The 15,385-nt window shown below is 44.8% G+C and overlaps 1 pseudogene; it reads left to right on the top strand.

The window, feature by feature from the left end:
- The first annotated feature begins 11,352 nt into the window (after nt 1–11,352).
- LOC110332968 lies at nt 11,353–12,387 on the top strand (annotated as a pseudogene).
- The last annotated feature ends 2,998 nt before the right edge of the window (nt 12,388–15,385 follow it).

The following is a 15,385-nucleotide window of genomic DNA, read 5'->3' as shown; positions in this document are numbered from 1 at the left end:
GGCCAGAGGTCAACCTTTGGTTGGTGTTGTGTTATTTCTCAGAAGTCATTTGCATTTTTGGTTGCTTGTTTCTTTCTTTGTTTTTTCTTCTTTGCTGTTTGTTTCTTTGTCCTTAGCCAAGAGCCAGCTCATCAAGTAGGCTAGACTAGCTGGCCAGCTAGCCCCAGCAATCTACTTGGCTTCACCTCTCTACATTGGGATTACAAGCCTATGCCATCTATCACCCTTGGCATTGGGCATAGTTTTTTGTTTGTTTGCTTTTTAGAAAAGGTCTCTTTATTGTGTAGACTAGGCTGGCCTTGAACTCACAGAGTCCCATCTGCCTCTACTTTCCAAATGCTAGGATTAAGGGCACATGCCACCGTGCATGACCCACCCTTGTCTTTTTAAGTAAATTTGGAGGTTAAACACAGGTCCTTATGCTATCATGCCAAACTCTTTCCTGATCGAGGTATCTCCCCAGCCTGAATATGAACTTTTAAAATGATGTTTTACACAATGAGTCATTAGGTAAAAGTATTTTTGTTTCTTTTGTCTGTTTGTTTCCTCTTTTTCTGTCTACTAGGTTTCCTTGAAAAATACAACTATATCTTATACAACTATATTTTGACATATGATCTGTTTTCAATCATTTTCTTGGTGTCTATGTCACCCTCCATATTTTTAGCTGTTCATAGCTTTAATCACTACCAGTGGCTCAGAAACCATGTGTGTGTGTGTGTGTGTGTGTGTGTGTGTGCATTTTGAAACAAGAGTTTTACTACATAGCCCTAGCTGGTCTGAAACTCACTAAGTAGCCCAGGCTTAACTTGTGGTGTTGTTCCTGCCCCTGTCGCCAGAACTGGGGATTACAGGTGAGTGCCAGCAGACTTGGCCTCCATCTAACTTTTATATACACAAACGATAAAGAGTGGGCATTGGAAGGAGCTGACATTCTTTGTTTTTGTTTATTTGTTTGTGTGTTTGTTTGTTTGTTTTTCGAGACAGGGTTTCTCTGTGTAGCCCTGGCTGTCCTAGAACTCACTCTGTAGACCAGGCTGGCCTCGAACTCAGAAATCCACCTGTCTCTGCCTCCCAAGTACTGGGATTAAAGGCGTGCACCACCACTGCCAGCTGGAGCTGACATTCTTTTTTTTTTTTTTAATCACTGGTACTGAGATCAGAATCACTCTGGTAGGTAGTTCTTTTTTTTTTTTTAAATTATTTTATTGGATATTTTCTTCATTTACATTTCAAATGCTATCCTGAATGTCCCCTATACCCTCCCACCCCCCCGCCCTGCTCCCCTACCCACCCACTTCCACTTCTTGGCCCTGGCCTTCCCCTGTGCTGGGTCATATAAAGTTTGCAAGACCAAGGGGCCTCTCCTCCCAATGATGGCCGACTAGGTCATCTTCTGCTACATATGCAGCTAGAGACATGAGCTCTGGGGGTACTGGTTAGTTCATATTGTTGTTCCACCTATATGGTTGCAGACCCCTTCAGCTCCTTGGGTAATTTCTCTAGCTCCTCCTGGAGCTGACATACTTATGATGTGACTAGTCACACCAAGCAAACAAGGGACTGAGGATAGGACCCCACATACTACCCGGGGTTCCTGATTGCTGATCAGTAGGTAGATTGAAGGTATGAACAGATAAAAACATCAAGGGTAATGCAGACACCAAGAAAATGATTGAAAACAGCTTATATACCTAAATATATTTGGAGTGAATAGAGCTGTAGTTTTTAAGGAAACCTAATAGATCCTAAAGAAACATTTTTTAACGCCAGAAGGCAGCCCTCTGATAAGGCATAGATGCTCCAGGTTTCGGTGTCTGCTGGCCCTCCCTGGGGAAAAGTGTCCCCTCCTACTTCTGAAGGAGGAAGCACTCTGTGTCCATCGGTGGCTAGCCAAGGAATCAGCAGTAAGAAAAAAAAAAATCAGGTGCAAAAGGAGATTTCTAAAGAGCTTTATTCTGACAACTCTGTTACCTTACCGAGGAGAAGGGGCTGAGCCAGATGAGAACGTGACTATGTTGGTCTCATTCTTTTCATGGTCATTTGGTGACTCACGCATTTATTTATCCAGCCGGTGTGTGCCATGCCACTCCGGGGCCATTGCTCACCATCCAGGGTAAAGGAAAATAATAAAGCAGGGCCTGGCGGTGGCAGCGCACGCCTTTAATCCCAGCATGCAGGAGGCAGAGGCAAGCTGGATCTCTGAGTTCGAGGCCAGCCTGGTCTACAAAGTGAGGTCCAGGACAGCCAGGGCTACACAGAGAAGCCCTGTTGTGGAAAAAAAAAGAAAAAAAGAAAACCAAAACCAAACAAAAACAACAACAAAACCAAAACCAACCAAACAAACAGGACAGAAAATATTGAGCAGGGAAAACACAAAACAAGCCATAATGAGAGACACACTTGTGTAAACTTTTGCTTTCTGCTAGCCACATTTCTTTAGAGAAAAAATTAAGTCCAATAGTGTAATTTATTTAAACCAATGTGCCTAAGAGGTCTTCTATGTAAAAATTATCAGTGCGACAATCTATCTTCTTTTTTTATTTTGATTTTTCTTCTAAGTCTTCGTTATCTGCTGGCTGTTTTACTATTGCAGGGCATTGTAACTTGAACAAGATGTTTTACGTGTTCAGGAGCCACTTGGGGCGCATAGCTACTCTCTTAGACAGCTAAGCTCTAGGGAAAACAATTGTGTCAAATTAACCCTGGATAGAAGAAAGTGTATTGCACAAATGTGTGTGTGTTTACAGACATGTTTTATACACATGATTATAATTAATTATATGATATTCATATATGTATATATATCCACATATTGGCAGTGAGGGTTAATAAACAGAGCTACTGACAGCATCTGAGGTGGATCTCTCAGGTTTTGAATGAAAAAGGATATGGAATGCATATTCTGTCCACAAAAATTTCAAAGTGTGAGAATTTAAGGAAGGTGTTCTTTAGAGACAAACACATCTGTCCACCATAAAATACCATAGATTCAGTGATGTATAAATAGTACCAATGGGAGAGGGGCATGATGCCCTGCTCCTAGCTGAGGAGCTATTGACAGTCAATGGCTGCTGAAGAAGAAAGAATAGCTTTTGTTCAGTTGCTTAGCCACTGGTAAGTTGTCCACGCTTTACTAAATAACTCCATGGCCACACCCAGGCCTATGCAAGCAGCCCTAATTAAAGTCAGAGGGTCATAGTAATAAAAAGAAGATGCAAAGTTGGAAAGGGTATGTTGGGAGGAAGGGTTTCAGAGGGAGTAAGAAAGGGAGAGAAATAATTAAAATACATCACATGATTCTTTTTTTTTTTTTAATAAATAATAGTATTCACAATCCCAGAGGCTGGGAAATCCAAGGTCAAACTCCTGACAGATCTGATGTCTAGGGAAGGCTGGCTCTCTTCCTTCAAAGATAGCTGTAAAGATGTCTTTACCCTGTAGAAGGGGACGGACCAGCCAAGCAGACTCGCTCACACTCTTCTTCATAAGGGTAGGGATTCCATCCCAGAGACAGAGAACTCACAGGCTAAACCCTTTTCTAAAGATTTCACCTCTCAGCCGAGTGGTGGTGGAGCACGCCTTTAATCCCAGCACCCAGGAGGCAGAGGCAGGCAGATTTCTGAGTTCGAGGCCAGCCTGGTCTACAAAGTGAGTTCCAAGACAGCCAGGGCTATACAGAGAAACCCTGTCTTNAAAAANNAAAAAAAAAAAAAAAAAAAAAAAAAAAAAGATTCCACCTCTCTTACCCACGGTCGCAGTGGGGACTATGCTTCAGTGTGGATCCAAACCGTGGAGGCCTGAATGCTAAAACAGAGTAGGAAGCAGTGACTGGGGAGGAGAAACTAAGGACATCCAATGACAGAAAGAAATGAAGGGCGCCCTGCAGGGTTTCTCCAGTGGGGGTGATATTTTGTTGTAGAAAATGGCAGTGTGAGTATATGAATGTCTTTTGTTCTGATGCTGCAGATGGAATCCCAAGCCTGCTGCCTGTCAGGCAAGGACTCCACAACTGAGCTACATCCTGAGGCTTATGAAATCTTAAGTGCAATACCTTGTACCAAAAAAAAAAACCAAAAAACAAAAAACAAAACAAAAAACAAAAAACAAAGAATGTGAAAAATAACACCTCAGTTGGCATTACTGTTACAAGTGCTCTTTTGGAATTGCTGGCTGTGAGGGTCATCATTACTTGTACTCCTGACAATATCTAGAATCACTGGGCAGTTGCGGGGAGGACAGACCTAGAGTGGGTGTGCCTATGGGAATGGTGGGAGGACCACTGATGCTGTGGGTAACATCGGCCTCTGGCTGGGATCCTGGACTACAAACATGGAGGAAGACAGCTGAGCTTCAGCATCTCTCTCTCTGCTTCCTGATCGTGGGCCGCAGGCTGCTTCCTGCTTCCCTCCTTCAGCCTTGGTTTTTCCAATATGGCGGACTATATTGGACTCTGGGCCAGTTTATGAACTATAAACCTGTCCTTCCTCCCTCAAGCTACCTTCTGTCAGCCTATGCTATCGCAGCAACTAGGGAGGAGATTAAAATACTTAGAAAGCTCATTCAACTAAGCGCATCAGAAAGAACACTTAAGGAGATGAAGGGATTGGGGGGGGGCACCTCAATGTCGATGATTTTGTGGCTCCCAGAGTTCAAGAGCGGCCATTGGGCCTGCTAAGAAAGGCCTGGTGCTAAGAAAGGTCTGGTGCTTTTGTTTTTCTTCTGAGAGATTGGTTAAGGAACAGAGAACACTAGTAGGTACCATTTTTTCACCCTTACCCCAAAGTCAAGCCAAGCAGTCACCCTTAAGCTCATTTTATAAGAGCAGTAATTCCATCCCAAAGACAGTGCATGCATGGACCAACTATTTTCTAAAGGCTCCACCTCCTAATACCGTTGCAGTGAGGAGTGTGTTTCAGTGTGAATTCAAGGCTGGTCTGTGCTCTGTGATGGCAAGACGCCTCAAAGACATACCACCCCCCATCATAAATGTGGATGTTTGGCTGCTCAGCTCTTGCTGTTTAATGTCAGTGCCCTACCATATGGGACACACATCTCAACCCGGATAAAGTCTTAAGCGGTTGTTTATTTGCAGCTCAGCCCCAAAGAGAAAGATGAGGGTTGTGAAGGCTGCGTAACAAGGCTTACCTGCTCTGTAAGGTGATCACAGACAATCTACTCGCCAGTGATAATTCAGTAGCTCGCCCTGGAGCCTGTGAAGTTTACCAGCTGGGAATCCCTTAGTTGAGACTAAGGGTTACGACTGTCACAGTCTATGCCTGACAACTGGTGTCAGTGTCATGAGATGTCTATCAGGTCACCTATCTGAATCTTGCTCCAGACAGTCACAAGAGACGAGAGGAAAGCGAAAGCATTGTGACTTGAAAAATGTATCTGTTTTTAAACTGCATACATTGTGGGTTACTAATGCCTGGTTTCGTGTGTTCAAAGTTGTGTCTGAGTGAAACTCTGAGGGACAAATTTGGCCTTTGTCCCCCCATTACCTTCCTCAATATTTTTGCTCTGGGTGGAATTGTATGAATACTAAGTTTGCTGCTATGACAGAGAGAACCAATAATGCACTGACTTTTGTAATATGAAAGCATATTTCTCTAACAGATAAAAATCCAAGCTAGTATGGCAATAGGAGACACATCAGGATAGTCTTAAGGACCGTAGCTCTTATCTACTTATTCTGCTTCCTCGATGGGTGTGAGGTTTGCATCTTCTAGTGACCCAACCCTGCTGCTCCCGATCCTGTCAGCTAGTCTGTATTCCATCCTGCATAAAGAATTAGTGGGACTGGGGCTGGTGAGATGGCTCAGTTGGTAAGAGCACCCGACTGCTCTTCCGAAGGTCTGGAGTTCAAATCCCAGCAACCACATGGTGGCTCATAACCATCCATAACAAGATCTGACGCCCTCTTCTGGAGTGTCTGAAGATAGCTACAGTGTACTTACATATAATATAGCCAGAATGTTATCATCGGGTTTACGCAATGCCACAAGGAAGGGCTGGCTTAAAGCAGAGAGAGCAGCGTTCAGCTTCAGCAGAAGATAGTGAGCAATGTGAAGAATGTTGTATCCACTCACTAGATTCATGCAAGGCTGGGCTGTGCAGGAGATCCAGAGGACCTATGTGTAGCAGGAAGATGCTGGCCAAGTCAGCAGTGACAGGAAGTGGTCCTCTGACTTGGACAAGATAAAGCCGTAAGTGAAAGAATTAGGGATGTCCGGGAATAGTCTTTGTTCTACTGACTCCAGACTTTGCAGGCAGGCCTATCTCAGGATTCCTTGTACTCAGGTCAGTCCTGGGCAGCCTGGGAAGTTTCCTTACCGTGTTGAGTTCAACCATGTCTCGCAGCAGCTCAAGCCCCTCATGGAAAACAAAACCCGAACTTCCCACATTGGTTGCTGAGCCAGAATCAGCTGCTCTGCCGGTGGTCTCTGTGTCCTGTCTCTTGTGGCCCTATTCCTGCTTCATTCACACCGGGAATAAATTCTCACCTTGGCAGCTCCAGGGTGCTCTTTCTAAAGCACAGCTACATATTTCTGCTGAAAACTTGTACTTGCTGGGGGCCCTCTGTCGAGAAGGTTCTGTCTAGATTGATGCAATCTGGCTGCCTTCCTCCTTCAAGTCTCCACTTAAAGTAGTTTCTACCGCCTTCAAGAGCCAAATCCTGGCCCACCCAGACAGACTGGTGCTCCCCAGAATGCAGTGAACAGACCCCAGAGCCTGATGTCACCACGACGCCTGCCTTAGAGTTTCTATTGCTGTGATCAAACACCGTGAGAAAAAACAACTTAGGGGAGCAAAGGGTTTATTTCAGCTTATAATTCCATGTCGTAGTCTATCACTGAGGGAAGTCAGGGCAGCAACTCAAGGTAGATGTCTAGAGAGAGAAACAGATGCAGTAGCCAGGGGGAGTGAGTGCTGCTTACTGACTTGCTCCTCATGGCTTATCCAGCCTGATTTCTTACTCACTCCATGGTGGACAACATCCACAATGGGCCCTCCCATATCAATCGCCAATTAAGAAAATGCCCACACAGGTTTGCCGACAGGCTAATCTGGTAGGGACATTTCTCAGTTGAGGTTCTCTCTCCTCAAATTATTTTAGCCTGTGTTAAGTTGACATTAAAACTAGCCAATTCAACACCAAAGGATTCAGGCAAGTTCTATGATGTTGAGTTCAGGTGATGAATCATATGGCCTGTACCCTAGTCACATGGGAGGACCTCTACTGTACTTTTATAATTTGTTACATCATCATAGACGTCATAATTTAAGCTCTCAGTCAGCCTGTGTTTTCTTTTCTTTTTCCTTCCTTCCTCTCTCTCTCTCTCTCTCTCTCTCTCTCTCTCTCTCTCTCTCTTCTGTGCTGGGGATGGAATCCAGGACCTTGTACATAATACAAATAAGCAAGGACTCTACTTCTGAGCGACATCTTTGGCACAAACTCTTTTTTAATCTTTCATGCAGGGGTTGCCCAGTGCCAGAGACCCTGGAATTAGGGTTACAGACAGTTGTGAGCCACCATGTGGGTGCCGAGAACCAAGCCCAGGTCTTCCATAAGAGCAGCCAGTGCTTTAACCACTAGGCAATCCTTCTGGCCACTTTAGCCATATTCTTTATTGTGATTAAACAAACATGACACGTTTAATGACACATTTACCACTTGAATCATCCTTAGGCTTGAATCCACTGGCATTACCCACATTCATGAGGGTGTACAGCCATTGCCCCCATTCATCCCAGAGGGTTTTCGTCTTTCCAAATGAAACTCTGCCCCCTTAGCAGCAATTCCCAATTCCCCCTTCACCCAAACCTGGAAGCCACTATGTCACTTTTGGCCTGATATTCTAAATACCTCATAGAGGTTGAGACATGCAGGATGTGTCATTCCGGTTTGTCTTATTCATTTAGCATCAAAGTCTTCAGGGTTCATCTATATGTCAGAATTCCTTTGTGTGACTGTGTGAGTGTGTGCGTGTGAGTGCACATGTGGTGGTCAGAGGTCAACCGTGAGTGTCATTCCTCAGGAGCCAGCCACCTTGTTATTTGTCTATTTTGGTCCATAATTAAAACTTTGAAAATATTGATAACAAAATAGGAGGTCATTGTTATATCAAACAAATTAAGGTGGGGGGATTTGTTTGTTTGTTTGTTTGTTTTCCAAGTTCCCCTTTGCTCTGTGTGTCCGCTGCCTGTGTGTTTTTTCACCCCCAATAAATGTCTTTCTTCATAGTGTAACCTAATGTCATTAGGACTCATTTTACCGCTTTGTCCCTTTAGCAGAATAGTACACATCAGTGTCTCCATATTCAGTAAGTTATGTAAGTGTTGGTCTTCCGCAATAAGTATTTCGTAGCATTTGGTTTCCCCCTAGGTGCATGGCCCTGCTAGTCTCAGGTTCTTGGCCACCTGGGCAGTGTCAGGCCTGGGTTCCATCTGCTGGAGTGGGCCTCCAGTCTCATCAGGTAGTGGCTGGTTACTCCCAGAACACTTTTGTGCCAACATTGCACCAGCAGGTCACCATTGTAGATCAAGGTTCTGTAGCTGGGTTGGTGTTTAACTTTCCTCTCTGCTAGTGTGCAGAGTACGTTTCAGTACCAGGAACACTGGTTTGATAGGGGGGAGGCTCTAGATAGGCACCGTATCAACTTCTCCATATTCTGTAAGGTAGGTAGGTGTTGTCTTCAGCAACAAGGCCTTAACCATCAGTTTGTGTAGAGCAACCAATAGCCTTGGCAATAGTGCGGGTTGTTGGGTCTATGCTGGGTCTTGAGGATGATCTATTCTTAGCTTCCTGAGGAACTACCACACAGATTTCCACAGTGGCTATTCAAGTTTGCTGTCCCAACAGCAGTGACGGAGTGTTCCCCTTACCCCACATCCTTGCCAGCATGAGTTCTCATTTGTTTTATTGATCTTGGTCATTCTGACTGGTGTGAGAGTAAATCTCAATGTAGATTTTACTGGCATTTCCCTGATAACTAAGAATGCTGAACATTTAAATCTCTCTTAGCCATTTGTGTTTCAATGATTGAAAACTCTCTGTTTAGATCTACACCCCCATTTTTTCTTTTAAAATTTGTTCTTCTCACACATATCACACCCCGACCTCAGTTTCCCCTTCCTCCTGTCTTCCCAGTCCCTCCCCGTAAACTTTCCCTCTTCCCCAAATCCACTCCTCCTCCCTTCCCTTCAAAAAAAGGCAGCCCTCTCAGGGTTATCATCCAAACATGGCTTATCAAGTTATAATAAGAGTAGGCATAAACCTTCATGTTAAGGCTGGATGAGGCAATCCAGAAGAAGGGAAAAGATCCCCAAAGCAGCAAAAAGAATCAGAAATAGCCCTGCTCCTGCTGTTAGGAGTCCCACAAGAACACCAGACTACACAGCCATAACATACATGCAGAAGACCTAGGTTAAACATATATAGGCTCCCTGATTGTCAGTTCAGTCTCTATGAGTCCCACTGAGCCCTGGTTAGTTGATTCTGGGAGCTGAGCTCCATCTAATGTTTGGCTGCGGGTCTCTGCATCTGCTCCCATCAGTTGCTGGATAAAGTTGCTGGATGAAAGTCTCTCTGCTCCCCCCTCCCCCCCTGTCATGTTTGGTTTTATCCGGTTTTATCCTCGATCTCTGGGCTATCCAGCGTCTGGTTCCTGGCCCTCCATGCAGTGTCTGGGGCTCCCACTTATGCCATGGGTCTCAAGTTGGGCCAGTCATTGGTTGGCCACTCCCACAAGTTCTGTGACACCCTTAACTCAGCACATCTTGCAAGCGGGGTAAATTGTAGGTCGAAGGGTTGTGACTGTGGTGGTGTCCCAGTCCCTCCACTGGAAGCCTTGCCTGTCTCCCCCACTTTTAATGGGGTTATTTTTCTTGGTGTACAGTTTTTTTGAGTTATTTGTATATCTTAGATATTAGCCCTCTATTGAATGTGTGGGTGATAAAAATCTTTTCCCATTCTGTAGCCTACCCTGTTGTCTGAATGACGGTGTCCTTTGCCATACAGAAGCTCCTCTATCAGATTCAGTGTGTCTGGTCTTTTGTTGAGGTCTTTGATCCACTTGGCGTTCAGTTTGTGCCAGGTGACAAGTACGTGTCTATTTGCATTCTTCTACATGCAGTCATCCAGTTTAGACAATACCCTTTATTGAAGCTGCTGCCTTTCATTGGGCATCACTAAGAGGGGAGCCCCTTGGTCCTGTGGAGGCTTGATGACTCAGGGTAGGGGAATGCTAGGGTGCTGATGCAGGAGTGGGTGGGCAGGTGAGGGAGCACACTCATAGAGTCAGGGGGAGGATATAAGGGGCTTGTGGAGGGGAAACTTGGAAAGGGGTTAGCATTTGAAATATAAATAAATAAAATAACCAATAAAAATGAAAAAAGTGTGAATTTCTGGCATATATATATATTTATGCATGTGTGTATATGTATATATATTTATGTACATATATGTGTATGTGCATATATATTCACACTTATATTCGCATATAAGTGTGTATGTGTCTGTGTGTGTCTGTGTGTGCGAGATCAGCTGCCCATTGATATGTGAACTTACATCTGGATCTTCAGTTCCGTTGTTCAGCTTGTCTATTTTATGCCAACACTATGCTGAGTTCATTACTATAGTTCTGTAGGACAACTTGAAATTGGGGGTGGTAAGGCCTCCAGAATTGTTTTAGCTATTTTAGATTTTTGTTTGTTGTTTCCATACAAAGCTGAAAATTGTCCTTTTAGGTTTTCAGTTTGTTTCATTTGCTTGCTCAGAGTTACCCCAAGATTTTTTTTTTTTTTTTTTTGAGGCCATGGTGAAAGACCCTGTTCCCTACCTCATGTTTTGAGACAGTCTAGCTCATTGTCCTAGAGCTCGCTGAATAGGCTAGGCTGGGTAGACACCAAGCCCTGGCTGGGATCTGCTTGTCTCTGCCTCACTAAAACTAGCATTGCAAATGCAAGCTTTCGTGTCTGACGTTATTCATGTTCAAGGATTGTGAAGACTGAACTCACTGGGCTAGTGCCTCAGCTTAGGATTTTATCCTTCCTAAGATTTTTTTTAAAAGCATTGTGTGTGTGTGTGTGTGTGTGTGTGTGTGTGTGTGTGTGCGCGCGCGCACGCGCGCGCATGCCTTTGGAAACCAGAGGGCATCCATTCCCCTTGAGCTGGAGGCAATTGGTGGTGACCCACCCAATCTAGATGCTGAGAGCTGAATTCTAGCTCTCTATCAGAGCCATATGTGCTCTTAACCACTGATCCACCTCCCAGCCCTGAATTCTCTTTTTATAAAGCTTGACTAGGTCTTCTTTTGTGGCACACTCTAGGCAATCAGCTGTGCTAAGATGAAACTGAATACCTCCTTCCTGGCCTCCGGCTGCCAGAAGCTCATTGACGTGGGATGATGAATGTTGACTTTATACATTCTGTGAGAAGCATGTGGCCATATAATTAGCTGCTCGTGCTTTGCATGAAGAAGGGAACAGTTATGTAGTCCAAATCAATGATGAGAATGACAGACTGGTTTTCCCACGAGGCAACACATCTTGACCCATGGCAGAGTATGCTTGCTGTTGAGTAACAGACAAGGAGAACTGGAGAGATGGAGTGCCAGTCTGTTTATGGATGCATTATGCATGCTAATCTGAGTTCTCAACTTGGTTATCAAAAGAAAGAGGGCTGGCGAGATGGCTCAGCTGTTAAGAGCACTGACTGCTCTTCCGAAGGTCCTGAGTTCAAGTCCCAGCAACCACATGGTGGCTCACAACCATCCATAATGAGATCTGACACCCCAGCTACCGTGTACTTAGATATAATAATAAATAAATCTTTAGACTAGAGGGAGCAGGGCTGGAGCGGGCAGGGCTGACCAGATTGAGCAACTTTCATTCCTAGCAACCACATGATGGCTCACAATCATCAGTGCAGGTACAGTGTGCTCACATACATAAAATAAATAAATAAATCTTAAAAAAAAAAGGAAAGGAAGGAAGGGAAGAAGGAAGGAAAAAAGAAAGACAGAAAGAAAGATGGAAAGAAGGGAGGGGAGGGAAAGTAAGGAAGGAAGGAAGGAAGGAAGGGAGGGAGGGAGAGAAAGAAATTCCTAGATTGACAGATACTGTTATGTGTCTTCGGTTGGGGCCTAAAATTGCTAGCAGAAGCAGAAATCTTTTCATTCTCTCTAAAGAAGATGATGCCCACCAAGATGTTGTCAGAAAGCCCTTAAACTAAGAAAGTAAGAAGCCTGGGACCAAAGCACCCAATATTCAATGTCTTGTCATTCCAATTGTCCTGAAACACAACTCCGTTGTATCGCTGTGAAGAAACAACACAGGAAGGAAAACAAGGAGGAGGCAGCAGAATGTTGCCAAGAGATTTAGGCTGCCTTCCCGGGAGCTACTTAAGTGTGAGTCCAGTCAAAAATAAGACATTAAGAAAAACAATCAGACCTTGAAAACACATAAAGGTCTGTGTATATAGTTTAAGTGTATTGTGTATATAGGTTATTACTTAAGAGTAAATAGTCTCCCTTGGTCTTGCAAACTTTATATGCCCCAGTACAGGGGAAGGCCAGGGCCAAGAAGTGGGAGTGGGTGGATAGGGGAGCAGGGGCGGGGGGGAGGGTATAGGGAACTTTCGGGATAGCATTTGAAATGTAAATAAAGAAAATATCTAATAAAAAAAAGAGTAAATAGTCTCTGTAAGAAAACAAGCTTAGACAATCTGTTTTGATTATAAGAACATATCCTACTCCATAGCAAAAGGAATCTATTAAGTAGGACAAAGGTCACTCCTGTAAAGGGCTGTTCTTTGTCATACACAGGTGACCTACAGCCAAGGCCTATAACTGGCCATTCTTTTCCAATTTAACATTAGCTGGGAATTTCCTGGTTTGTAAAATAATTATCAATGGCTTAGCTGCGTTAGCCAGTAGCCAGCCACACATTCAGTGATGAAACTCAAAAGCTGCTGGACCAGATCCGGAGGGATGAGGTCACGGATGACTGTGCTCACGTGCTCTCATGAGCTCAAAATGACAGATGCTTCATATGGAAACACCTTGGTGACAGCTAGGCAAAGATAGCTGGCCCTCTGGGGACAGCTCTGGGACCAGTCTTTCCTGATAGAGGTTCTGCCTTATAAAGAAAAGGGGGAAAAAAATCCCCAAAAGGAAATGAACAGTAACTTGTTTGCTGGACAAAAATAGAAAGGTTGACACCCAATATAAAAACAATGTAAGAAAAATTTCCGAGGAAGTCCTCAGCTCTAAGCGGCCACTGGGGTGTGGCTGAAAGCAAGCCAATCAGAGCACAGCAATGGCCAGAGGTCGTCCTTATGAGTTTCTATCAGAAAGACCCTCCCACCCAAGGGCACAGACCTAAGCACTCAATCGAGGAATGTTCTGTTTCATGGGCTGGACCCCAAACTGCACCACTGAATGAACAAGAGAGAGCAAGCTGACTACTACTGGCATTGCATGCACTAAGTTATAGCTCTCTCTCTCTCTCTCTCTCTCTCTCTCTCTCTCTCTCTCTCTCTCCTCTCTCTCTCTCTTTCCTCCTTTCTCTTTGGAGCTAAAGTGTGTGTGTATGTGGTGTGTGTGTGTGTGTGTGTGTGTGTGTGGTATGTGTGAATGTGTGTAGTTTGTGTGTGCTGTGTAGTTTGAAGAGTGTGTGTGTGTGTGTGTGTGTGTGTGTGTTATGTAGCATGTGAGTGTATGGATGTGAGTGTGTGTGTAAAACGCTATGCATCACTAAAATAATTCAATGGGTGTGGTTGTCAAGGTACCAAGATAGACATCTCTAGACCCAGCCTCCTCAGGGAAGGAAACCATCACTGACCCTGATCTCTGACCCCACCCAGAGCCAATGAGATGCCAGTGCTAGCAGAACTTCAGGAATGGAAGAGGGAGGGCCACTGATCTTTCTAACATCTCCTGGACACTTCCTTGCTCTGTGAATCTGGAGCGAAGATCTGCCTCTCGGCATCAGTCACCCGAGCAATAACTGAAGGCAGAACAGAAACGCCCCCTCATCCTCCTCCACATCTCTATTTAGATGTCGCCTTCTCAAAGAAACTTTCAGGAACTCCCCTGCCCCCTCAAAGGCCTGCCCCGCAGCCTCTCCTGTGGGGCAGCGACTCCCCAGTTCCTCCATCTTGCTCCCTCTGAATTGTAACTCATTCCAGAAGCTGGTTCCTCTTTTGCATCGTCCCACCTAGGTCTGTCACAGGAGTGCGGACTGATGGCAGAACCACTGTGGCTGGCCAGAGGGAGGTGTTACAGAGCCAGTGGGAAACAGAGAACAGGAATCAGTGTGGGGCCCGCAGCTTCATGCTTCCCTGAGGCAGGCGTTACTCAACCTTTGGGCACCTTCCCTCCTTCCACAGTGACTCTGATGACTCCAAGTGGTGCACACGGGTCACTTCCTGACCAGCCAACTCTGCAGCTTCTTACTTGTGTGGGAGGAACAACAATTCACAAGTTATTTTTCTTTTTTCTTGCTTTCAAACTAGAGCCGTAGGTTGCTCGACTCTGGTAACCTGACAGATTCTAGGATCGCCTAGGAGATAAACTTCTGGCCGTGTTATAAACACGGGGATCTTGATGTGAAGTGGACGGCTACCGAATCCCAGCAGCCTGAGAAAGGTCCACATCTCAGACCTGGACCCCCGGTTGAATCTCAGAATCGTGTCTATATTTGTCCCACAGAGACCAGGGGTCCCTGAGAGAAGGGAAGAACAGGAGGCTCTGTGGTAAAGTATGAAAACGACTTCCATGGAGCCCAAGGATAACAGAGACGGGGGAGGGAAAGCGCTTTCAGAAAAAAATTAATTTACAAACTTAAGAGTATAAAACTAGAGTCAGGTGGATCCCTGAGTTCGAGGCAATTCTGGTCTACAAAGCAAGTTCCGGGACAGCCAGGGCTAAAAGGAGAAACCCTGTCTCAAAAAATAAAATAGAAAACTATAAAACTAGGCTCGGACCTTAGAAGGAATTTGAAGTTTAAGTGTCATTATCTTTATGAAAAACTTACCTTGGGGACCCCCCCCCCTGCTATGAAATACACATTTCTCCAAAGCCTATTTACTTGTCTCTTCTGGTTTGGGGGCATTGGAGATTTTGAATCATGAACAATGGATGGATATAAAGATGCTCTGAAAGCCACTGTTGCTGCAAGGCTCAATGGTACATGCCTATGATTCCAGCTGTGAGGTCAATGGTACATGCCTGTGATTGCAGCTCAGCAGAGCCAAGGAGGATCTCAAATTCAAAACCAGACTGGACTAAATAGTGAGACCCTTTGAAAAGAGGAAGAAAGGAGGGAAGGAAGGAAGGAAGGAAGGAAGGAAGGAAGGAAGGAAGGAGGGAGGGAGGGA

Source organism: Mus pahari, chromosome 15, assembly GCF_900095145.1.
Source record: "Mus pahari chromosome 15, PAHARI_EIJ_v1.1, whole genome shotgun sequence".
NCBI classification, from domain to species: domain Eukaryota; kingdom Metazoa; phylum Chordata; class Mammalia; order Rodentia; family Muridae; genus Mus; species Mus pahari.
This window is presented reverse-complemented; position numbering and strand designations above follow the sequence as displayed.